The sequence below is a fragment of the Macaca thibetana genome, chromosome 16, assembly GCF_024542745.1.
Source record: "Macaca thibetana thibetana isolate TM-01 chromosome 16, ASM2454274v1, whole genome shotgun sequence".
Taxonomy (NCBI): domain Eukaryota; kingdom Metazoa; phylum Chordata; class Mammalia; order Primates; family Cercopithecidae; genus Macaca; species Macaca thibetana.
Window position 1 is genome coordinate 21,195,710 of NC_065593.1, and position 24,498 is coordinate 21,220,207.

A 24,498-nucleotide genomic window follows, 5' to 3' on the forward strand; every position below is an offset into this window, starting at 1 on the left:
AAAAAGGGGCATAATCCCCTGAGTGGAATGCTAACATCAAAAATCAGTCTCTCAGAGAGCTTCTCTCCAGTTTTTATCTGAAGATACCTCCTTTTTCTCCAGAGGCCTGACGGTGATCCTGAATGTCAATTCACGAATCCGATCATGACACAATTTCAAAGCTGCGTAATAGACAGAAAGCTTTATCTATGTGAGATGACTAGACATACCTATCCCAACGCAGTTTCATAGAAAGCCTCTTTCCTGTTTTTGTCTGACGATATTTCCTTTTTCACCATAGCCATCCATATACTCCGGGATGTTCCCTGGTACTCCAAACGGGATTCCCCAATCCTCTATGAGAAGAAAACTATAACTCTGTGAGTGGAATGCACACGTCACAAAGCAGCTTCTGAGAAATCTCCTCTCCAGTTGTTATATGAAGGTATTTCCTTTTTCACCATAAGCCTCAAAGCGTTACCAAATATCACTTCACTGACTAAACAAAAACAGTGTTACAATAATGCTCAATGAAAGCAGAAGCTTAACTGTGCGAGTGGACTTCACGTGACCTAGAGCAGTTTCACAGAAAGATTCCTTCTGGTTTTTATTGGAGAGTATTTCTTTTTCAGTATATTCTTAGGAGCGTTCCCAAATGTCCTTTCTCAGATTCCACAGAAATGGTGATTTCAAACTGCTCAGTCCAAAGATTGATTTAACTCTATGAGTTGAATACATGAATCACAAAACAGTTTCTTCGATAGCTTTTTTCCAGTTTTCCTCCGAAGATGTTATCTTTCTCACCACAAGTCTCCAGTCACCACGTAATATCCCTACACAGATTGGTCAAAGACAGAGTTTCCAAACTGGACAACGTATTGTAAGCTTTAACTCTCTGAAAAGATTACACACGTCAGAGAGCTGTTTCTTGGAATGCATCTTTCTGGGTTTTATTTCGGGATATTTCACTATTCGCCATAGTCTTCAATGCACTTCAAATTATCCGTTTTTCAGGTTTACAGGAAGAGTGTTCAAAGACTGCCTTATGAGAAAAGAGGTATAACTCCTTGAGTGGAATGAGCACATCACAAAGCAGTTTCACAGAAAGAGTCTCTCCAGTTTTTATCTGAAGATATCTCCAATTTCTCCACAGGCCTGAATGTGCTCCCGAATGTCCCTTCGTGAATCCGTCAGTGACGTAAATTCAAAACTATGTAACAGAAAGGAAGTTTTATCTATGTGAGTAGTATAGACATATCTATCCCAAAGCAGTCTCCAGAAATCTTTTATCCAGTTTTTTTCTGAGGATATTTCCTTTTTCAAAATAGCCATCCATTGAATCCTGAAAGTCCCCTGGTAGCTCTTTCTCCAAAAGGGGTTCCCCATTCCTCTATGAGAGGAAAAGTGTAACTCTGTGAGTGGAATGCACAGGTCACAAAGCAGCTCCTCAGAAATCTTCTCCCCAGAATCGATCTGAAGATATTTCCACTTTCACCGTAAGCCTCAAAGTGCTCCCGAGTATCCCTTAGCTACCACCCTAAAACAGTTTTAGAATACAGCTTTATGAAAACAGAAGCTTACCTGTGCAAATGGAAATCATGTGACCTAGAGCAGTTTCACAGAATGTTTCCTTCTGGTTTTTATTGGAAGGTATTTCTTTTCAGCATATTCCTAAGAGCGTTCCCAAACGTCCTTTCTAATGTTCCACTAAAACAGTGATTTCAAACTGTTCAATTCAAAGAATGATTTATGTCTATGAGATGAATACACACAAAAGAAAGGAATTGCCCCGAAATCTTCTCTCCAGTTCATCAGAAGACGTTTCCTTTCTCACCACAATCCTCTGGGTGCCACTTCCTATCCCTTCACAGATTTCTCAAACACAGAGTTTTTCAATTGTGCAATGTAGTGCAACCTTTAATTCTATGTAATGAATGCACACGTCAGAGAGCAGTTTCTTGAAACGCTTCCTTTGGGGTTTTATTTCCGGGATTTTCACTTTTTGCCATAGTCTTCAATGCCCTGCAAAATATCACCTTTTCAGTTTTACAGGAACAGTGTTCAAACACTGCCTTACGTGAAAAGAGGTATAACTCCGAGTGGAATGCACACATCCCAAAACTGTTTCTCAGAAAGCATCTCTCCAATTTTTTTCTGAAAATATCTCCTATTTCCCCAAAGGCATTAATGTGCTTCCGAGTGACCCTTCAGGAATTCGTCCATGACACAGAATCAAAAATGTGTAATAGAGTATGCTTTATCTATCTGAGATGATGAGACATATCTATTCCAAAGCATTTTAACAGAAATCTTCTTTCTGGTTATTGTCTGAGGATATTTTCTTTTTCACCATAGCCATCCATATTCTCCCTAATGTCCCCTGTTAGCGTTTTCACCAAACGGGGTACCAAAATCCTCTATGAGAAGAAAAGTATAACTGTGTGATTGGAATGCACACGTCACATAGCAGCTCCCCGGAAATCTTCTCTCCAGTATCTATCTGAAGATATTTCCGTTTTCACCATAACCTTCAAAGCAGTCCCGAGTATCCCTTAGCTGACTCACCAAAAACAGTGTTAGAATACTGCTCAATGAAAACAGAAGCTTAACTGGGTGACTGGAATTCACGTGACCTAGAGCAGTTTCACAGAAAGTTTCCTTCTGGGTTTTACCGGAGGATATTCCTTTTTCAGCATATTCTTAAGAGCGTTCCCAAATGTCCTTTCTCAGGTTCCACAGAAACAGTGATTTCAAAGTACTCAATCCAAAGAATGATTTAACTCTATGAGATGAATACACACATCACAAGGCAGTTGCTCCAATAGCTTCTGTCCAGTTTTCGTCGAAAGATGATTCTTTTCTCACCAAAGGCCTCCGGGCAACACTCCATATCCCTTCACAGATTCCTGAAACACAGAGTTTCCAAACTGGGCAACATCGTGTAAGCTTTAACTCTCTAAATGCATGCACTCGTCAGAGAGCAATTTCTTGGAACGCTTCTTTCTGGGTTTTATTTCAGGATATTTCTCTTTTCACCAGTTTTCAATGTGCTGCAAAATATCACTTATTCAGTTTTACAGGAACAGTGTTTAAACCCTGGCTTAAGAAAAAAGAGGTATAACTCCTGGAGTGGAATGCAAATATTAAAAGCAGTCTCTCAGAAAACTTCTCTTCAGTTTTTATCTGAAGATACCTCCTTTTTCCCTACAGGCCTGAATGTGCTCCCGAATATCCCTTCACGAATCCGTCCATGACGCATTTTCAAAACTGCGTAATAGAAAGAAAGCTTTATCTATGAGTTGACTAGACATACCTATCCCAAAGCAGTTTCACAGGAAGCTTCTTTCCAGTTTTTATCTGATGTTGTTTCCTTTTCCATGATAGCCGTCCATAAACTACCGAATGTCGCCTGGTAGGATTTTCACCAAACCAGGTACCAAAATCCCCTATGAGAAGAAAAGTATAACTCTGTGAGAGGAATGCACACGTCACATAGCAGCTCCTTGGAAATCTTCTCTCCAGTATCTATCTGAAGATATTTCCGTATACACCGTAAGCCTCAAAGTGCTCCCAAGTACCCTTAGTGTACTCACCAAAAACAGTGTTAGAATACTGCTCAATGAAAACAGAAGGTTAAATATGAGATGGAATTCACGGGACCTATAGCAGTTTCACGGAAAGTTTCCTTCTGGGTTTTACAGGAGGGTATTGCTTTTTCAGCATATTCTTAAGAGCCTTCTCAAATGTCCTTTCTCAGGTTTTACAGAAATAGTGATTTCAAACAGCTCAATCCAAAGAATGATTTAACTCTATGATATGAATACACACATCACAAAGCAGCTGCTCCGAAAGCTTCTGTCCAGTTTCGTCGGAAGACGATTCCTTTCCGACCACAAGCCTGGAGGCGACACTTAATATCCCTTCCAAGATTCCTCAAACACAGAGTTTTCAAACTGGGAAACGTAGTTTAAGATTTAACTCTCTGAAATGAATGCACATGTCAGAGAGCAATTTCTTGGAACACTTCTTTCTGGGTTTTATTTCAGGGTATTTCACTTTTCGCCATAGTCTTCAATGCTCTGTAAAATATCACTTATTCAGTTTTACAGGAACAGTGTTCAAACACTGCCTTATGAAAAAAGAGGTATAACTCCCTGAGTGGAATGGCAACACCAAAAAGCAATCTCTCCAAACGCTTCTCTCCAGTTTTTATCTGAAGATATCTCCAATTTCCCCACAGACCTGAATCTGCTCCAAAATGTCTGTTCGCGAATCCGTCCATGATGCATATTCAAAACTGCATAATAGAAAGAAATTTTATCTATGTGAGATGAATAGACATATCTATCCCAAAGCAGTTTCACAAAAAGCCTCTTTCCAGTTTTTGTCTGAGGATATTTCCTTTTTAACCATAGCCATCCATAGAATCCCAAATGTCCCCTGGTAGCTTTTTGTCCAAACGGGATTCCCCAATCCTCTATGAGAAGAAAAGTGTAACTCTGTGAGGGGAATGCACAGCTCACAAAGCAGCTCCTCAGAAATCTTCTCTCCAGTATCTCTCAGAAGATATTTCTGCTTTCAGTGTAAGCCTCAAAGTGCTCCCGATTATCCCTTAGCTAAGTAACCTAAAACAGTTTTAGAATACTGCTTAATAAAAACAGAAGCTCCACTGTGCGACTGGAATTCACGTGACCTAGAGCACAGAATGTTTCCTTCTGCTTTTTATCAGAAGGTATTTTTTTTTTCAACGTATTCTAAATTGGGTTCCCAAATGCCATGTTTAAGGTTGTACTAAAACAGTGGTTTCAAACTGCTCAATCCAAAGTATGATTTAACTCTATTAGTTTAATACACACAACAGAAAGGAGTGGTCCCGAAATCTTCTCTCCAGTTTTCATCAGAAGACGTTTCCTTTCACACCATTAGCCTCCAGGTGCCACTTGATATCCCTTCACATATTCCTTAAACACAGAGTTTCCCAACTGGGCAACTTAGTGTAAACTTTAACTCTCTGTAATGAATGCACATGTCAGAGAGCAGTTTCTTGTAACACTTCTTTCTGGGTTTTATTTCCAGGTTTTTAACCGTTTGCAGTACTCTTCAGAGCACTGCAAAGTATGAGTTTTTCAGTTTTACATGAACAGTGTTCAAACACTGCCTTATGAGAAAAGAGGTATAACTCCCTGAGTGGAATGCGCACATCACAAAGCAGTTTCTCAGAAAGATTCTCCACTTTTTATCTGAAGATATTTCCTATTTCTCCACGGGCCTGAATGTTCTCCCGAATGTCCCTTCACGAATCCATCCGTGATGCAGATTCAAAACTGCGTAATAGAAAGAAAGTTTTATCTATGTGAGATGTATAGACATATGTATCCCAAAGCAGTTTCACAGAAATCTTCTTTCCAGTTTTTGTCTGAGGATATTTCCTTTTTCACCATTGCCATCCACAGAATCCTGAAAGTCCCCTGGTAGCTTTTTCTCTAACCAGGATTCGCCAATCCTCTATGAGAAGAAAAGTGTAACTCTGTGAGTGGAATGCACAGGTTAAAAAACAGCTCCGCGGCAATCTGCTTTCCAGTATGAGAAGATATTTCCGATTTCAACATAAGCCTCAAAGCGCTCCTGAGTATCCCTTAGATGACTAAACTAAAACAGTTTTAGAATGCTGCTTAATGAAAACAGAAGCTTAACTATGCATGTGGAATTCACGTGAGCTAGAGCAGTTTCACAAAATGTTTCCTTCTGGTTTTCATTGGAAGGTATATCTTTTTCAACGTATTGTTAAGAGCGTTCCCAAATGTCCTTTCTAAGACCCCACTAAAACAGTGATTTCACACTGCTCAATCCTAAGAATGATTTGACTCTATGAGATGAATACACACAACAGAAAAGAGTTGCCCCATAATCTTCTCTCCAGTTTTCATCTAAGACGTTTCCTTTCTCACCATAAGTCTCTGGATGCCACTTAATATCCCTTCACCGATTCCTCAATCACAGAGTTTCCAAACTGGGCAACGTAGTGTAACCTTTTACTCTCTAATGAATGCACACGTCAGAGAGCAGTTTCTTGGAAGGCTTCCTTCTGCGTTTTACTTCCGGGTTTTTCACTTTTCACCATAGTCTTCAATGCCCTGAAAAGTATCCGTTTTTCAGTTTTACAGGAACAGTGTTCAAACACTGCCTTATGAGAAAAGAGGTATAACTCCCTGAGTGGAATACGTACAGCACAAAGCAGTTTCTCAGAAAGATTCTCTCCAGTTTGTATCTGAGGATAGCTCCTATTTCTCCAGAGGCCTGAATGTGCTCCCGAATGCCCCTTCTCGAATCCATTCATGACACTGATTCAAAACTGCGTAACAGAAAGAAAGTTTAATCTATGTGAGATGAATAGACATATCTATCACAAAGCAGTTTCACAGAAATTGTCTTTCCAGTTTTTGTCTGGGGATATTTCCTTTTTCAAAATAGCCATGCATAGAATCCTGGAAGTCCCCTGTTAGCTTTTTATCCAAACGAGATTGCCCAGTCCTCTAGGAGAAGAAAAGTGTAACTCTGTGAGTGGAATGCACAGGTCACAAAGCAGCTCCTGGGAAATCTTCTCTCAGATGTCTATCTGAAGATATTTCTACTCTCACTGTAAGCCTCAAAGCGTCCCTGAGTATTCCTTAGCTGAGTAACCTAAGATGGTTTTAGAATACTGCTTTAAGAAACAGAAGCTTAACTGTGCGAGTGGAATTCCTGTGACCTATAGCAGTTTCACAGAAAGTTTCCTTCTGGATTTTACTGGAGGGTGTTCCTTTTTCAGCATATTCTTAAAAGCGTTCCCAAATATACTTTCTCAGGTTCCACAGAAACAGTGATTTCAAACTGCTCCATCCAAAGAATGATTTAACCCTATGAGATGAATACACATATCACAAAGCAGTAGATCCCAAAGCTTTCATCCAGTTTTCGTTGGAAGATGTTTCCTTTCTCACCACTAGCCTCTGGGCGACACTTAATAACCCTTCAGAGATTCCTCAAACACACAGTTTCCAAACTGGGCAACGTAGTGTAAGCTTTAACTGTGAAATGAATGCACACGTCAGAAAGCAATTTCTTGGAAAGCTTCTTTCTGGGTTTTATTTCCAGATATTTCTCTGTTTGCCAAAGTCTTCAATATATTGCAAAGTATCAGTTTTTCAGTTTTACAGGAACAGTGTTCAAACACTGCCTAGAGAAAAGAGGTATAATTCCCTGAGTGCAATGCGCACATCACAGGGCAGTTTCTCAGAAAGATTGTCTCCAGTTTTTATCTGAAGATATCTCCCATTTCTCCAGAGGCCTGAATGTGGTCCCGAATGTCCCTTCGCGACTCCATCTATGTCGCAGATTCAAAACTGCGTAATAGAAAAAATGTTTTATCAATGTGAGATGAATAGACATATCTATCCCAAAGCAGTTTCACAGAAATCTTCTTTCCAGTTTTTGTCTGAGGATATTTCCTTTTTCACCATAGTGGTCCACAGAATACCGGAAGTCCCCTGGTAGCTTTTTCTCAAAATGGGATTCCACAATCCTCTATGAGAAGGAAAGTGTAACTCTGTGAGTGGAATGTACAGGTCACAAAGTAGCTCCTCGGAAGCATCCTCTCCTGTATCTATCTGAAGATATTTCGGATTTCACCAGAGGTCTCATAGCGCTCCTGAGTATCCCTTAGCTGACTAACCTAAAAGAGTTATAGAATACTGTTTAATGAAAACAGAAGCTTCACTAAGTGAGTGGAATGCACGTGACCTGGAGCAGTTTCACAGAAGGTTTCCTTCTGGTTTTTATCCGAAGGTATTTCTTTGTCAACATATTCTTAAGAGCATTCCCAAATGTCCTTTCTTAGGTTCCACTAAAACTGTGATTTCAAACTGCTCAATCCAAGGAATGATTTATGTCTATGAGATGAATACACAAAACAGAAAGGAGTTTACCTGAAATCTTCTCTCCAGTTTTCATCAGAAGACGTTTCCTTTCTCACCACAGGCCTGTCGGCACCACTTCATATCCCTTCACAGATTCCTCAAAGACAGAGTTTCCAAACTGGGCAAAGTAGTGTAACTTTTAACTCTCTGTAATGAATGCATACGTCAAAGAGCAGTTTCTTGCAACTCTTCTTTCTGGGTTTTATTTCAGGATATTTCACTGTTTGCCATAGTCTTCAATGCCCTGCAAAATATCACCTTTTCAGTTTTACAGGAACAGTGTTCAAACACTGCCTTATGAGAAAAGAGGTATAACTTCCTGAGTGGAATGCACACATCACAAAACTGTTTCTCAGAAAGCTTCTCTCTAATTTCTGTCTGAAGGTATCTCCTATTTCCCCACTGACCTGAAAGTGATTCCGAGTGTCCCTTCATGAATCCTTCCATGACTCAGATTCAAAACTGCGTAATAGATAAAAGTTTTATCTATCTAAGATGCATAGACATATCTATTTCAAAGCAATTTCACAGAAATCTGCATTCCAGTTTTTGTCTGAGGATATTTTCTTTTACACCATAGCCATTCATATGCTCCCGAATGTCCTCTGGTAGCGTTTTCACAAAATGGGGTACCAAATTCCTCTATGAGAAGAAAAGTATAACTCTGTGAGTGGAATGCACACGTCACAAAGCAGCTCCTCAGAAATCTTCTCTCCAGTATCTATCTGAAGATATTACAGTTTTCACCATAAGCCTCCAAGCGATCAGGAGTATCCCTCTTCTGACTCACCAAAACAGTGTTAGATGAAAACAGAAGGTTAACTATGCGAGTGGAATTCACGTCACCTATAGCAGTTTCACAGAAAGTTTCCTTCTGGGTTTTACCAGATTGTATTCCTTTTTCAGCATATTCTTAAGAGCGTTCTCAAATGTGCCTTTCTCAGGTTCCACATAAACAGTGATTTCAAACTGCTTAATCCCAAGAATGATTTAACTCTATGAGATGAATATACACATCACAAAGCAGGTGGTCCGAAAGCTTCTGTCCAGTTTAAATTGGAAGATGTTTCCTATCTCACCACATGCCTCCAGGCGACACTTAATATCCCTTCACAGATTCCTCAAACACAGATTTCCAAACTGGGCAACATAGTGTAACCTTTAACTCTCTGAAATGAATGCAAACGTTGGAGAGGAATTTCTTAGAATGCTTCTTTCTGGGTTTTATTTCAGGATATTTCACTTTTTGCCATAGTCTTCAATGTGCTGCGAAATATCACTTGTTCAGTTTTACAGAAACAGTGTTCAAACACTGCCTTATTAAAAAAGAGGTATAACTCCCTGCGAGGAATGTAAACCTCAAAAAGCAGTCTGTCAGAAACTTTCTCTCCAGTTTTTATCTGAAGATATCTCCTTTTTCACCACAGGCCTGAATGTGCTCCCTAATGTCCCTTCGTGAATCCGTACATGACGCAGTTTTAAAGCTGCATAATAGAAAGGAAGCTTTATCTATGTGAGATGACTGGACATACCTATCCCAAAGCAGTTTCACATGAAGCTTCTTTCCAGTTGTTGTCTGAGGATATTTACTGTTTCACCATAGCTGTCCATAGAATCCCAAAAGTCCCCTGGTAGCTTTTTCTCCAAACGGGATTCCCCAACCCTCTATGAGAAGAGAAGTGTAACTCTGTGAATGGAATGCACCGGTCACAAAGCAGCTCCTCGGTAATCTTCTCTCCAGTATCTATCTGAAGACATTTCTGCTTTCACCATCAGCCTCAAAGCACTCCGAAATTTCCTTTAGCTGACTAAACTAAAACAGTTTTAGAATACTGTTTAATGAAAACAGAAGCTTAACTGTGAGACTGGAATTCAAGTGACCTAGAGCAGTTTCACAGAATGTTTCCTTCTGTTTTTTATCAGAAGGTATTTCTTTTCCAACATATTCCTAAAATCGTTTCCAAATGTCCTTTCTAAGTTTCCACTAAAACAGTGATTTCAAACTGCTCAATGCAAAGAATAATTTAAATCTATGATATGAATACACACAACAGAAAGGAGTTGCCCCGAAATCTTCTATCCAGTTATCATGACAAGATGTTTCGTTTCTCAACCCCAGTCTCCGGGAGCCACTAAATATCCCTTCACAGATTCCTCAAAGGCAGAGTTTCCAAACTGGGCAACGTAGTGTAACCTTTAACTCTCTGTAATGAATGCACACGTCAGAGAGCAGTCTCTTAGAACACTTCCTTCTGGGTTTTATTTCAGGGTATTTCACTTTTTCCCATAGTCTTCAAGGCCGTTCAAAATATCACCTTTTCACTTTTACATGTACAGTGTTCAAACACTGCCTTATGAGAAAAGAGGTATAACTCGCTGGGGGGTATGCACACATCACAAAACAGTTTCTTAGAAGGCTTCTCTCCAATTTTTTTCTAAAGATATCTCCTATTTCCCGACAGGCCTAAATGTGCTTTCTAGTGTCCCTTCACGAATCCGTCCATAACGCAGATTGAAAACTGCTTAATAAAAAATAATTTATCCATTTGAGATGAATAGACATACCTATCCCAAAGCAACTACACAGAAAACTTCTTCCCAGTTTTTGTCTGAGGATGTTTCCTTTTTCACCATAGACGTCTATATACATCCGAATGTTCCCTGGTAGCGTTTTCACGAAACAGGGTACCAAAATCTTCTATGAGAAGAAAAGTATAACTTTGTGAGTGGAATGCACACGTCACATAGCAGCTCCTCAGAAATCTTCTCTCCAGTATCTATCTAAAGATATATCCGTTTTCACCGTAAGCCAAAAAGCGCTCCCGAGTATCCCTTAGCTGACTTACCAAAAACAATGTTAGAATACAGCTCAATGAAAACAGGAGGTTAGCTATGCCAGTGGAATTCACGTTATCTAGAGGAGTTTCTCAGAAAGTTTTCCTCTCGGTTTTACCAGAGAGTATTCCTTTTTCATTATATTCTTAAGAGCATTCTCAAATGTCTTTTCTCTGGTTCCACAGAAACAGTGATTTCAAACTGCTCAATCCATTGAATGATTTAACTCTACGAGATGAATACACACATCACAAAGCAGTTGCTCCAAAAGCTTCTGTCCAGTTTTCATCAGAAGACGTTTCTTTTCTCACACAAGCCTCTGGGCGACACTTAATATCCCTTCACTGATGCTTCAAAAGCAGAGTTTCCAAACTGGACAATGCACTGTAAACTTTAACTCTCTGAAATGATTGCATACGTCAGAGAGCAACTTCTTGGAACACTTATTTTGGGGTTTTATTTCAGGATATTTCACTGTTCACCATAGTCTTCAATGCACAGCAAAGTATCAGTTTTTCAGTTTTGCATGAACAGTGTTCAAACACTGCCTTATGAGAAAAAGGATATAACTCACTAAGTGGAAAGCACATATCATAAAGCAGTTTCTCAGAAAGATTCTCTCCAGTTTGTATCTGAACATATCTCCTATTTCTCCAGAGGCCTGAATGTACTCCTGAATGTCCCTTCGCGAATCCGTCCATGACGCAGATTCAAAACTGTGTAAGAGAAAGAAAGTTTTATCTATGTGAGATGAATAGACATATCTATCCCAAAGCATTTTCACAGCAATCTTCTTTCCATTTGTTGTCTGAGGATATTTCCTTTTTCAAAATTGCCATAGATAGAATCCTGATAGTCCCCTGGTAGCTTTTTCTCCAAACGGGATTGCCCAATCCTCTATGAGAAGAAAGGTGTAACTCTGTGAGTAGAATGCACAGGTCACAAAGCAGCTCATCGGAAATCTTCTCTCCAGTATCTAACTGAAGATATTTCCACTTTCACCGTAAGCCTCAAAGTGCTCCTGAGGCTTCCTTAGCTGATTAACCTAAAACAGTTTTAGAATACTGCTTAATGAAAACAGAAGCTTAACTGTGCGAGTGGAATTCACATGACCTAGAGCAGTTTCATAGAATGTTTCCTTCTGGTTTTTATCGGAAGGTATTTCTTTTTCAATGCATTCTTAAGAGCGTTCACAAATGTCCTTTCTAAGATTCCACTAAAACAGTCATTTCAAACTGCTCAATTCAAAGAATGATGTAAATCTATAGATGAATACACACAGCAGAAAGGAGTTGCCCTGAAATCTTTTCTCCAGTTTTAATCAGAAGACGTTTCCTTTCCCACCTCAAGCTTCCAGGCACCACTACATATCAATTCACAGATTCCTCAAACACATAGTTTCCAAACTGGGAAACCTAGTGTAACCTTTAACTCTCTGTAATGTATGCACATGTCAGAGAGCAGTTTCTTCGAAGACTTCCTTCTGGGTTTTACTTACGGGTTTTTCCCTTTTCTCCATAGTCTTCAATGCCCTGCAAAATATAACCTTTTGCGTTTTACAGGAACTGTGGTCAAACACTGCCTTATGAGAAAAGAGGTATAACTCCCTGTGTGGAATGAACACATCACAAAACAGTTTCTCAGAAAGCTTCTCTCCATTTTTTTTCTGAACATATTTCCTCTTTCCCCACATGCCTGAATGTGCTTCTGAGTGTCCCTTCATGAATCTGTCCATGAGGCAGATTCAAAAGTGTGTAATAGAAAAAAGTTTTATCTATCTGAGATGAACAGACATATCTATCCTAAGGCATTTTCACAGAAACCTTCTTTCCACTTTTTGTCTGAGGACATTTCCTTTTTCACCATAGCCGTCCATATACTCCTGAATGTCCCAGGGTAGTGTTTACTGCAAACTGGATTCCTCAATCCTCTATGAAAAGAAAAGTACAACTCTGTGAGTGAAATGCACACATCATAAATCAGCTTCTAGGAAATCTTCTCTCCAGTTGTTATCTGAAGGTATTTCCTTTTTCACTGTAAGCCTCAAAGCACTTCCGACTATCACTTCACAGACTAAACAAAAACAGTGATACAATACAGCTCAATGAAAACAGAAATTTGAGTGTGCGAGTGGACTTCACGTGACCTAGAGTAGTTTCACAGAAAGTTTCCTTCTGGTTTTTATTGGAGAGTATTTCTTTTTCAGCATATTTTTAAGAGCATTCCCAAATGTCCTTTCTCAGATTCCACAGAAACAGTGATTTCAAACTGCTCATTCCAAGGAATGATTTAAATCTATGAGTTGAATACATGCATCACAAAGCAGTTGCTCTGATAGCTTCTTTCCAGTTTTCATCGGAAGACGATACCTTTCTCACCACAAGCCTCTGGATGTCACATAATATCTCTTCACAGATTCCTCAAAGACAGAGTTTCCAAACCGGATAAGGTATTGTAAGCTTTAACTCTCTGGCATGATTGCACATGTCAGAGGCAGTTTCCTGGAACACTTCTTTCTGGGTTTCATTTCAGGATATTGCACTGTTTGCCATAGTCTTCAATGCACTGGAAAGTGTCTGTTTTCAGTTTTACAGGGACATTGTTGAAACAATGCGTTATGAGAAAAGAGATAAACCTCCCTGAGTGGAATGCGCACATCATAAAGCAGTTTCTCAGAAAGATTCTCTCCAGTTTTTATCTGAAGATATCTCCTATTTCTACAGAGGTCTGAATGTCCTTATGAATGTCCCTTCGTGAATCCGTCTGTGATGCAGATTCAAAACTGCCTAATAGAAATTTAGTTTTTTCTATGTGAGATGAATAGACATATGTATCCCAAAGCAGTTTCACAGAAATCTTCTTTCTATTTTTTGTCTGAGGATATTTCCTTTTTCACCATAGCCATCCATATACTCCAGAATGTCCCCCAGTAGCTTTTTAGCCAAACGGGATTCCCCAGTCCTCAATGAGAAGAAAAGTGTAACTCTGTGAGTGGAATGAACAGGTCACAAAGCAGCTCCACAGAAATCTTCTATCCAGTATCTATCTGAAGATGTTTCTGCTTTCACCATAAGCCTCAAAGCGCTCCCGAGTATCCCTTAGCTGACTAACCTAAAACAGTTTTAGAATACTGCTTAATGAAAACAGAAGCTTACCTGTGCGAGTGGAATTCACGTGACCTAGGGCAGTTTCACAGAATGTTTCCTTCTGGTTTTTATAAGAAGGTATTTCTTTTTCAACATATTCTTAACAGGGTTCACAAATATCCTTTCTAAGGTTCCACTAAAACAGTGATTTCAAACTGCTTAATCCAAAGAATGATTTAACTCTATGAGAAAATACACACAACAGAAAGCAGCTGTCCCGAAATATTCTCTCCAGATGCCATCAGAAGACATTTCCTTTCTCACCACAAGACTCCGGGTGGCACGTAATAACCTTTCAAAGACTCAAAGTGCTCCCGAGTATCCCTTAGCTGACTAACCTAAAACAGTTTTAGAATACTGCTTAATGAAAACAGAAGCTTACCTGTGTGTATGGAATTCATGTGACCTAGAGCAGTTTCAGAGAATCTTTCCTTCTGGTTTTTATCGGAAGGTATATGTTTTTCAACGTATTCTTAAGAGCGTTCCCAAACGTCCTTGCTGGGATTCCACAGAAACAGTGATTTCAAACAGCTCAAATAAAAGAATGATTTAACTGTACGAGATGAATACACACATCACAAAGCAGTTGCTCCAAAAGCCTCTGTCCAGTTTTCGTCGGAAGACATTTCCTTTCTCACCACAAGCCTCTGGGCGACACTTAATATCCCATCACACATACCTCAAACACAGAGTTTCCAAACTGGGCAACGTAGTTTAAGCTTTAACCCTGCGAAATGAATGCACACGTCCAAGAGCAATTTCTCAGAATGCTTCTTTCTGGGTTTTATTTCAGGATATTTCACTTTTCACCATAGTCTTCAATGCGCTGTGAAATATCACTTATTCAGTTTTACAGGAACAGTGTTCAAACACTGCCTTATGACAAAAGAGGTAAAAGTCCCTGAGTGGAAAGCAAACATCAAAAAGCAGTCTCTCAGAAAGCTTCTCTCAAGTTTTCATCTGAAGATATCTCTTTTGCCCACAGGCCTGAATGTGTTCCTGAATGTCCCTTCGCGAATCTGTCCATGATGTAGTTTCAAAGCTGCGTAATAGAAAGAAAGCTTTCTCTATGTGAGATGACTAGACATACCTATCCCAAAGCAGTTTTACAGAAAGCTTCTTTCCAGTTTTTGTCTTAGAATATATTGTTTTTCGCCATAGCCGTCCATATACTCCCGAATGTACCCTGGTAGGTTTTACTCCAAACGGGATTCCCCAATCCTCTTTGAGAAGAAACATGTAACTCTGTGAGGGGAATGCACAGGTCATAAAGCAGCTCCTCGGAAATCTTCCATCCAGTATCTCTCTGAAGATATTTCCACTTTCACCATAATCCTCAAAGCGCTCCCGAGTAACCCTTAGCTGACTAACCTAAAACACTTTTAGAATACTGCTAAATGAAAACAGAAGTTTCACTATGAGACTGGAATTCACATGATGTAGAGCAGTTTCACAGAATGTTTCCTTCTGTTTTTATCATAAGGTATTTTTTTTTCAAGATATTCTTAAGAGCGTTCCCAAATGTCCTTTCTAAACTTCCCCTAAAACAGTGATTTCAAAATGCTCAATCCAGAGAATGATTTAACTCTCTGAGATGAATACACCCAAAAGAAAGCAGTTGCCCCAAAACCTTCTCTCCAGTTTTCATCAAAACACATTTCCTTTCTCACCACAAGCCTCCGGTGGCCACTTAATATCCCTTCACAGATTCCTCAAACACAGAGTTTCCAAACTGGGAAACGTAGTGAAACCTTCAACACTCTGTAATGAATGCACACGTCAGAGAGCAGTTTCTTGGAAAGTTGCCTTCTGGGTTTCATTTAAGGATATTTCACTTTTCGCCATAGTCTTCAATGCCCTGCAAAATATCACTTCTTCAGTTTTACAGAAACAGTGCTCAATCAGTGCCTTATGTGAAAAGAGGTATAACTCCCTGAGTGGAATGCACGCATCACAAAACAGTTTCTCAGAAAGCTTCTCTCCAATTTATTTCTGAAGATATCTCCTATTTCCCCACAGGCCTGAATGTGCTTCCGAGTGTCCCTTCAGGAATCCATCCATGACCCAGATTCAAAACTGCATAATAGAAAAAAGTTTTATCTATCTGAGATGAATAGACATATCTATCCCAAAGCAATTTCACAGAAAACTTCTTTGCAGTTTTTGTCTGAGGATATTTCCTTTTTCACCATAGCCATCCATATACTTCTGAACGTCCTCTGGTAGCATTTTCACAAAATAGGGTAACAAAATCCTCTATGAGAAGAAAAGTATAACTCTGTGAGTGGAATGCAGACGTCACATAACAGCTCTTTGGAAATCTTCTCTCCAGTTTCTATCTCAAGATATTTCCGTTTTCACCGTAAGCCTCAAAGCGCTCCTGAGTATCACTTAGGTGACTCACCAGAAACAGTGTTAGAATACTGCTCAATGAAAACAGAAGGTAAATATGAGAGTGGAATTCACGTAAGTGTAACCTCATGTAAAAGATGTAACTCCCTGACTGGAATGCACACACAACCAAACAGTTTTTCAGAAAGCTTCCCTCCAATTTTTTTCTAAAGATATCTCCTATTTTTCCACAGGCCTGAATGTGCTTCCGAGTGTCACTTCACGAATCCATCCATGATGCAGTTTCAAAACTGCATAATAGAGAAAAGTTTTTTCTATCTTAGATATAGCAGTTTCACAGAAAGTTTCCTTCTGGGTTTTACCGGAGGGTATTCCTTTTTCAGCATATTCTTTAGAGCATTCCCAAATGTCCTTTCTCAGTTTCCACTGAATCAGTGATTTCAAACTACTCAATCCAAAGAACGATTTAACTCTATGAGATGAACACGCACATCATAAAGCAGTTGCTGTGAAAGCTTCTGTCCAGTTTTTGTCAGAAGACGTTTCCTTTCTCACCACAAGCCTCAGGGCGCCACGTAGTATCCCTTCACAGGTTCCTTAAAGGCAGAATTTCCAAACTGGACAACGTATTGTAAGCCTTAACTCTCTGAAATGATTGCACACCTCAGAGCCCAGTTTCTTGGAACACTTCTTTCTGGATTTTATTTCAGGATATTTCACTGTTAGTCGTAGTTTTCAACGCACTGCAAAGTATCAGTTTTTCAGTTTTACAGGAACAGTGTTGAAACACTGCCTTACGAATAAAGAGGTATAAATCCCTGAGTGGAATGCAAATATCAAAAAGCAGTCTGTCAGAAAGTTTCTGTCTAGGTTTTATCGGAAGATATCTCCTTTTTCCCCACAGGCCTGAATGTGCTCCACAATGTCTTTTTGCGAATCCATCCATGACGCAGTTTCAAAACTGAGTAATAGAAAGAAAGCTTTGTTTATGTGGGATGACTAGACATACCTATCCCAAAGCAGTTTCACAGAAAGCTTCTTTCCAGTTTCTGTCTGAGGATATTTCCTTTTTCACCATAGCCATCCATATAATCCTGAATGTCCCCTATTAGTGATTACTTCAAAAGGGATCCCAATCCTCTATGAGAATAAAAGGATAACTCTGTGAGTGGAATGCAAACGTCAAAAAGCAGCTTCTGGGAAATCTTCTCTCCAGTTGATACCAGAAGGTGTTTCCTTTTTCACCGCAAGCCTCATAGCGCTACCGAATATCACTTCGCAAACTAAACAAAAACAGAGTTACAATACTGCTCAATGAAAACAGAAACTTAACTGTGCGAGTGGACTTCATGTGACCTAGAGTAGTTTCACAGAAAGTTTCCCTCTGGTTTTTATTGGAGAGTATTCCTTTTTCAGCATATTTTTAAGAGCATCCCCAAATGTCCTTTCTCAGATTCCACAGAAACAGTGATTTCAAACTGCTCAGTCCAAAGAATGATTTAACTCTATGAGTTGAATACAAACATCACAAAGCAGTTGCTCTCATAGCTTCTCTCCAGTTTTCATTGGAAGACATTTCCTTTCTCACCAAAAGCCTCCAGTCACCACGTAAAATCCCTTCACAGATTCCTCAAAGGCAGAGTTTCCAAACTGGACTACGTATTGTAAGCTTTAACTCTCTGAAATCATTGCACACTTCAGAGAGCAGTTTCTTGGAACGATTCTTTCCGGGTTTTGTTTCAGGATATTTCACTATTGTATGTAGTCTTCAATCCACTGCAAAGTATCAGTTTTTCAGTTTTACAGGAACAGTGTTCAAACACTACGTCATGAGAAAATAATTATAACTCCCTGATTGGAATGTGTACATCACAAAGCAGTTTCTCAGAAAGATTGTCTCCAGTTTTTATCTGAAGATATCTCCTATTTCTAACAGAGGCCTGAATGTGTTCCCGGATGTCCCTTCGTGAATACGTACATTACGCAGTTTCAAAACTGCGTAATAGAAAGAAAGCTTTATCTATGTGAGATGACTAGACATACCTATGCCAAAGCACTTTCACAGAAAGCTTCTTTCCAGTTTTTGTCTGAGGATATTTCCTTTTTCACCACAGCCATCCATATACTCCCGAATGTCCCCAGGTAGCATTTTCACCGAATGGGGTACCAAAATCCTCTTTGAGAAGAAAAGTATAACTCTCTCAGTGGAATGCACACGTTACATAGCAGCTCCTCGGAAATCTTCTCTCCAGTATCTATCTGAAGATATTTTCGTTTTCACCGTAAGCTTCAAAGTGCTATCGAGTATCCCTTAGCTGCCTCACCAAAAACAGTGTTAGAATACTGCTCAATGAAAACAGAAGGTTAACTGTGTGAGTGTAATTCACGTCACCTAGAGCAGTTTCACAGAAAGTTTCCTTCTGGATTTTACCAGAGGGTATTTATTTTTCAGCATAATTTTAAGAGTGTTCCCAAATACCCTTTCTCAGGTTCCACAGAAACAGTGATTTCAAACTGCTCAATCCAAAGAATGATTTAACTCTATGAGATGAATACACACATCACAAAGCAGTTGCTCCGAAAGCTTCTGTCCAGTTTTCGTCGGAAGACATTTCCTTGCTCACCACAAGCTTCCAGGCGACACTGAATATCCCTTCACAGATTCCTCAAACACAGAGTTTCCAAACTGGGCAACGTAGTGTAAGCTTTAATTCTCTGAAATGAATGCACACGTAGGAGAGAAATTTCTTGGAACACTTCTTTCTGGGTTTTATTTCAGGATAATTCACTTTTCACCATAGTCTTCAATACGCTGTGAAATATCACTTATTTAGTTTTACAGGAACAGTGTTCTAACACTGGATTATGAAAAAAGAGGTATAAATCCCTGAGTGGAATGCAAACATCAAAAAGTAGTCTCTCAGAAAACTTCTCTCCAATTTTTATTTGAAAATATGTCCTTTTTACCCACAGGCCTGAATGTGCTCCCGAATGTCCCTTCACAAATCCGTCCATGGCGCAGTTTCAAAACTGCGTAATAGAAAGAAAGCTTACTCTATGTGAGATCACTAGACATACCTATCCCAAAGCATTTTCACCAAAAGCTCCTTTCCAGTTTTTGTCTGAGGATATTTCCTTTTTCACCATAGCCGTCCATATACTCCCAAAAGTCCCTGGGAAGCGTTTACACCAAACGCTATTCCCCAATCCACTAAGAGAAGAAAAGTATAATTCTGTGAGTGGAATGCACACGTCTCAAAGCATCTTCTGGGAAATCTTCTCTCCAGTTGTTTTCTGAAGGTATTTCCTTTTTCACCGTAACCGTCAAAGCGCTACCGAATATCACTTCGCAGAATAAACAAAAACAGTGTTACAATACTGCTCAATGAAAACAGAAGCTTAACTGTGCAAGTGGCCTTCACATGATGTAGATCAGTTTCACAGAAACTTTCCTTCTAGTATTTATTGGAGAGTATATATTTTTCAGCAAATTCTTAAGAGTGTATCTAAATGTCGTTTCTCAGATTCCACAGAAACAGTGATTTCAAACTGCTCAGTTCAAAGAATGAGTTGAGTGCATGCATCACAAAGCAGTTGCTCCGATAGGTTCTCTCCAGTTTTCATCAGAAGATGTTTCCTTTCTCACCGCAAGCCTCTGGGCGATACTTAATATCCCTTCACAGATTCCTCAAAAACAGAGTTTCCAAACAGTGCAATGTAGTGTAACCTTTAACTCTCTGCAATGAATGCATACGTCAGAGAGCACTTACTTAGAGCACTTCCTTCTGGGTTTTATTTCCGGGTTTTTCACTTTTCGCCGTAGTCTTCAATGCCCTGCAACATATCACCATTTCATTTTACAGGAACAGTGTTCAAACACTGCCTTATAAGAAAAGAGTTTTAACTCCCTGAATGGAATGCACACATCACAAAACAGATTCTCAGAACGATTCTCTCCAATTTTTTTCTGTATATATCTCCTATTTCCCCACAGGCCTGAATGTGCTTCCAAGTTCCCTTCACAAATCCATCCATGATGCAGATTCAAAACTGTGTAAGAGAAAAAAGTTTATCTATCTGAGGTGAATAGACATATGTATTCTGAAGCAAATTCACAGAAAGCTTCTTTCCAGTTTTTGTCTGAGGATATTTCCTTTTTCACCATAGCTGTCCATATACTCCCGATGTCCCCTGATAGTGTTTTCACCAAACGAGGTATGAACATTCTCTGTGAGAATAAAAGTATAACTCTCTGAGTGGATTGCACACGTCACATAGCAGCTCCTCAGAAATCTTCTCTTCAGTATGTATCTGAAGATATTTCTGTTTTCACCCTAAGCCTCAAAGTGCTCCGGAGTATCCCTTAACTGACTCACGAAAAACAGTGTTAGAATACTGCTCAGTGAATACAGAAGCTTAACTATGTGAGTGAACTTAATGTGACCTAGAGCAGTTTCACAGAAACTTTCTTTCTGGGTTTTACCAGAGGGTATTCCTTTACCAGCATATTGTTAAGAGCATTCCCAAATGTTCTTTCTGAGGTTCCACAGAAACAGCGATTTCAAACTGCTCAATCCAAAGAATGATTTAACTCTAGGAGATGAATACACACATCACAAAGCAGTTGCTCCGAAAGCTTCTGTCCAGTTTACATCGGAAGACGTTTCCTTTCTCACCACAAGCCTCTGGGCGACATTTAATATCCCTTTACAGATTCCTGAAACACAGAGTTTCCAAACTGGGCAACGTATTTTAAGCTTTAACTCACTGAAATGAATGCAGACGTCAGAGAGTAATTTCTTGAAACACTTCTTTCTGGGTTTTATCTCAGGATATTTCACTTTTCACAGTAGTCTTCAATGTGCTGCAAAATATCACTTATTCACTTTTACAGGAAGAGTGTTCAAACACTGCCTTATGAAAAAAGCGGTATAACTCCCTGAGTGGAATGCAAACATCAAATACAGTCTCTCAGAAAGCTTCTCCTCAGTTTTTATCTGAAGATATCTACTTTTTCCCCTCAGGCCTGAATGTGCTCCCGAATGTCCCTTCACGTATCTTTCCATGATGCAGTCTCAAAACTATGTAATAGAAAGAAAGCTTTATCTATGTGAGATGACTAGACATACCTATCCCAAAGCAGTTTCACCAGTTGTTATCTGAAGGTATTTCCTTTTTCACCATAAGCCTCAAAGCGCTTTGGAATATCACTTCACAGACTAACCAAAAACAGTGTTACAATACTGCTCAATGAAAACAGAAGCTTAACTGTGCGAGTGGAATTCCCGTGAACTAGAGCAGTTACACAGAAATTTTTCTTCTGGTTTTTATTAGAGAGTATTTCTATTCCAGTATATTCTTAGGAGCATTCCCAATTGTCAGTTTTTATCTGAAGATATCTACTTTTTCCCCTCAGGCCTGAATGTGCTCCCGAATGTCCCTTCACATATCTTTCCATGATGCAGTATCAAAGCTGTGTAATAGAAAGAAAGTTTTATCTATGTGAGATGACTAGGCATACCTATCCCAAAGCAGTTTCACAGAAAACTTCTTTACAATTTCTGTCTGAGGATATTTCCTTTTTCACCATAGCCGTCCATATACTCTCGAATGTCCCCGGGTAGCGTTTACTCCAAACGTGATTCCACATCCTCTATGAGAAGAAAAGTATAACTCTGTGAGTGGAATGCACACGTCACAAAGCAGCTTTTAGGAAATCTTCTCTCCAGTTGTTATCTGAAGTTATTTCCTTTCTCACCATAAGCCTCAAAGTGCTACGGAATATCACTTCACAGACTAAACAAAAACAGTGTTACAATACTGCTCAATGAAAACAGAAGCTTACTTGTGCGAGTGGACCTCACATGACCTAGAGCAGTTTCACAGAAAGTTTCCTTCTGTTTTTTATTGGAGAATATGTCTTTTTCAGTGTATTCTTAAGAGCGTTCCCAAATGTCCTTTCTCAAATTCCACAGAAACAGTGATTTCAAACTGCTCAGTTCAATGAATGATTTAGCTCTATGAGTTGAATACATGCATCACAAAGCAGTTGCTCCGATAGCTTCTTTCCAGTTTTCATCGGCAGGCATTACCTTTCTCACCAAAAGTCTCTGGGTACCACGTAATATCCCTACACGGATTCCTCAAAGACAGATTTACCAAACTGGTCAAAGTATTTAAACTTTAACTCTCTGAAATGATTGCACACTTCAGAGAGCAGTTTCTTGGAATGCTTATTTCTGGGTTTTATTTCAGGATATTTCACTGTTCGCCACAGTCTTCAATGCACTGCAAAGTTTCACTTTTTCAGTTTTACAGGAACAGTGTTCAAACACTGCCTTATGAGGAAAGAGGTATAACTTCCTGAGTGGAATGCACACATCACAAAGCAGTTTCTCAGAAAGAATCTCTCCAGTTTTTAACTGAGGATATCTCCTATTTCTCCAGAGACCTGAATGTGTTCCCGAATGTCCCTTTGTGAATCCCTCTGTGACTAAGATTCAAAACTGCATAATAGAAAGAAAAGTTTATCTATGTGAGATGAATAGACATATCTATCCCAAAGCAGTTTCACAGAAATGTTATTTCCAGTTTTTGTCTGAGGATATTTCCTTTTTCAAAATAGCCGTCCATAGAATCCTGAAAGTACCCTGGTAGCTTTTTCTCCAAATGGGATTCCCCAATCCTCTATGAGAAGATAAGTGTAACTCTGTGAGTGGAATGCATACGTCACATAGAAGCTCCTCGGAAATCTTCTCTCCAGTATCTATCTGAAGATATTTCCGTTTTCACCGTAAGCCTCAAAACACTCCCGAGTATCCCTTAGTTGACTCACCAAAAACAGTGTTAGAATACTGCTCAATGAAAACAGAAGGTTAACTATGCCAGTGGAATTCACGTTACCTATAGCAGTTTCACAGAAAGTTTCCTTCTGTGTTTTACCGGAGGGTATTCCTTTTTCAGTTTATTCTTAAGAGCGTTCACAAATGTCCTTTCTCAGGTTCCACAGATACAGTGATTTTAAACTGCTCAATCCAAGGAATGATTTAACTCTGCGATATGAATACACATATCACAAAGCAGTTGGTCCGATAGTTTCTGTCCAGTTTTCGTCGGAAGACGTTTCTTTTCTCACCACAAGCATCCCGGAGACACTTAATATCCCTTCACAGATTCCTCAAACACAGAGTTTCCAAACTGGGAAACATAGTGTAAGCATTAACCTTCTGAAATGCATGCACACGTCAGAGAGCAATTTCTTGGTAAGCTTCTCTCTGGATTTTATTTCAGGATATTTCACTTTTCACCATAGTCTTCAATGTGCTGCAAAATATCACTTATTCTGTTTTACAGGAACAGTGTTCAAACACTGCCTTATGAAAAAAGAGATATAACTCCCTGAGTGGCATGGAAACATCAAAAAGCAGTCTCTCAGAAAGCTTCTTTCCAGTTTTATCTGAAGATATCTCCTTTTTCCCCACAGGCCTGAATCTGCTCCCGAATGTCCCTTTGCGAATCCATCCATGATGCAGTTTCAAAACTGCGTAATAGAAAGATAGCTTTTTCTATGTGAGATGACTAGACATTCTTATCCCAAAGCAGTTCCACAGAGAGCTTCTTTCCAGTTTTCATATGAGGATATTTCCTTTTTCACCATAGCCGTCCATGTAATGCTGAAAGACCCCTGATAGCAATTACTCTACACTTGATTCCCCAATCCTCTATGAGAGGAAAAGTATAAGTCTGTGAGAGGAATGCACACGTCACAAAGCAGCTTCTGGAAAATCTTTTCTCCAGTTGTTTTCTGAAGGTATTTTCTTTTTCACTGTAAGCCTCAAAGCGCTACTGAATATCACTTTGCAGACTAAATATAAACAGTTTTACAAAACTGTTCAGTGAAAAGAGAAGCTTAACTGTGCAACTGGAATTCACTTGAACTAGAGCAGTTTAACAGAAAGTTTCCTTTGGTTTTTATTGGAGAGTATATCTTATTCAGCATATTCTTAAGAGCATTCCCAAATGTCCTTTCTCAGATTCCACTGAAACAGTGATTTCAAACTCCTCAGTCCAAAAAATGATTTAACTCTATGAGTTGAATACACACATCACAAAGCAGTTGCTCTGATAGCTTCTCACCAGTTTTCATTGGAAGACGTTTCCTTTCTCACCACAAGCCTCCGGGCACCAGGTAATATCCCTTCACAGATTCCTCAAAGACACAGTTTCCTAAC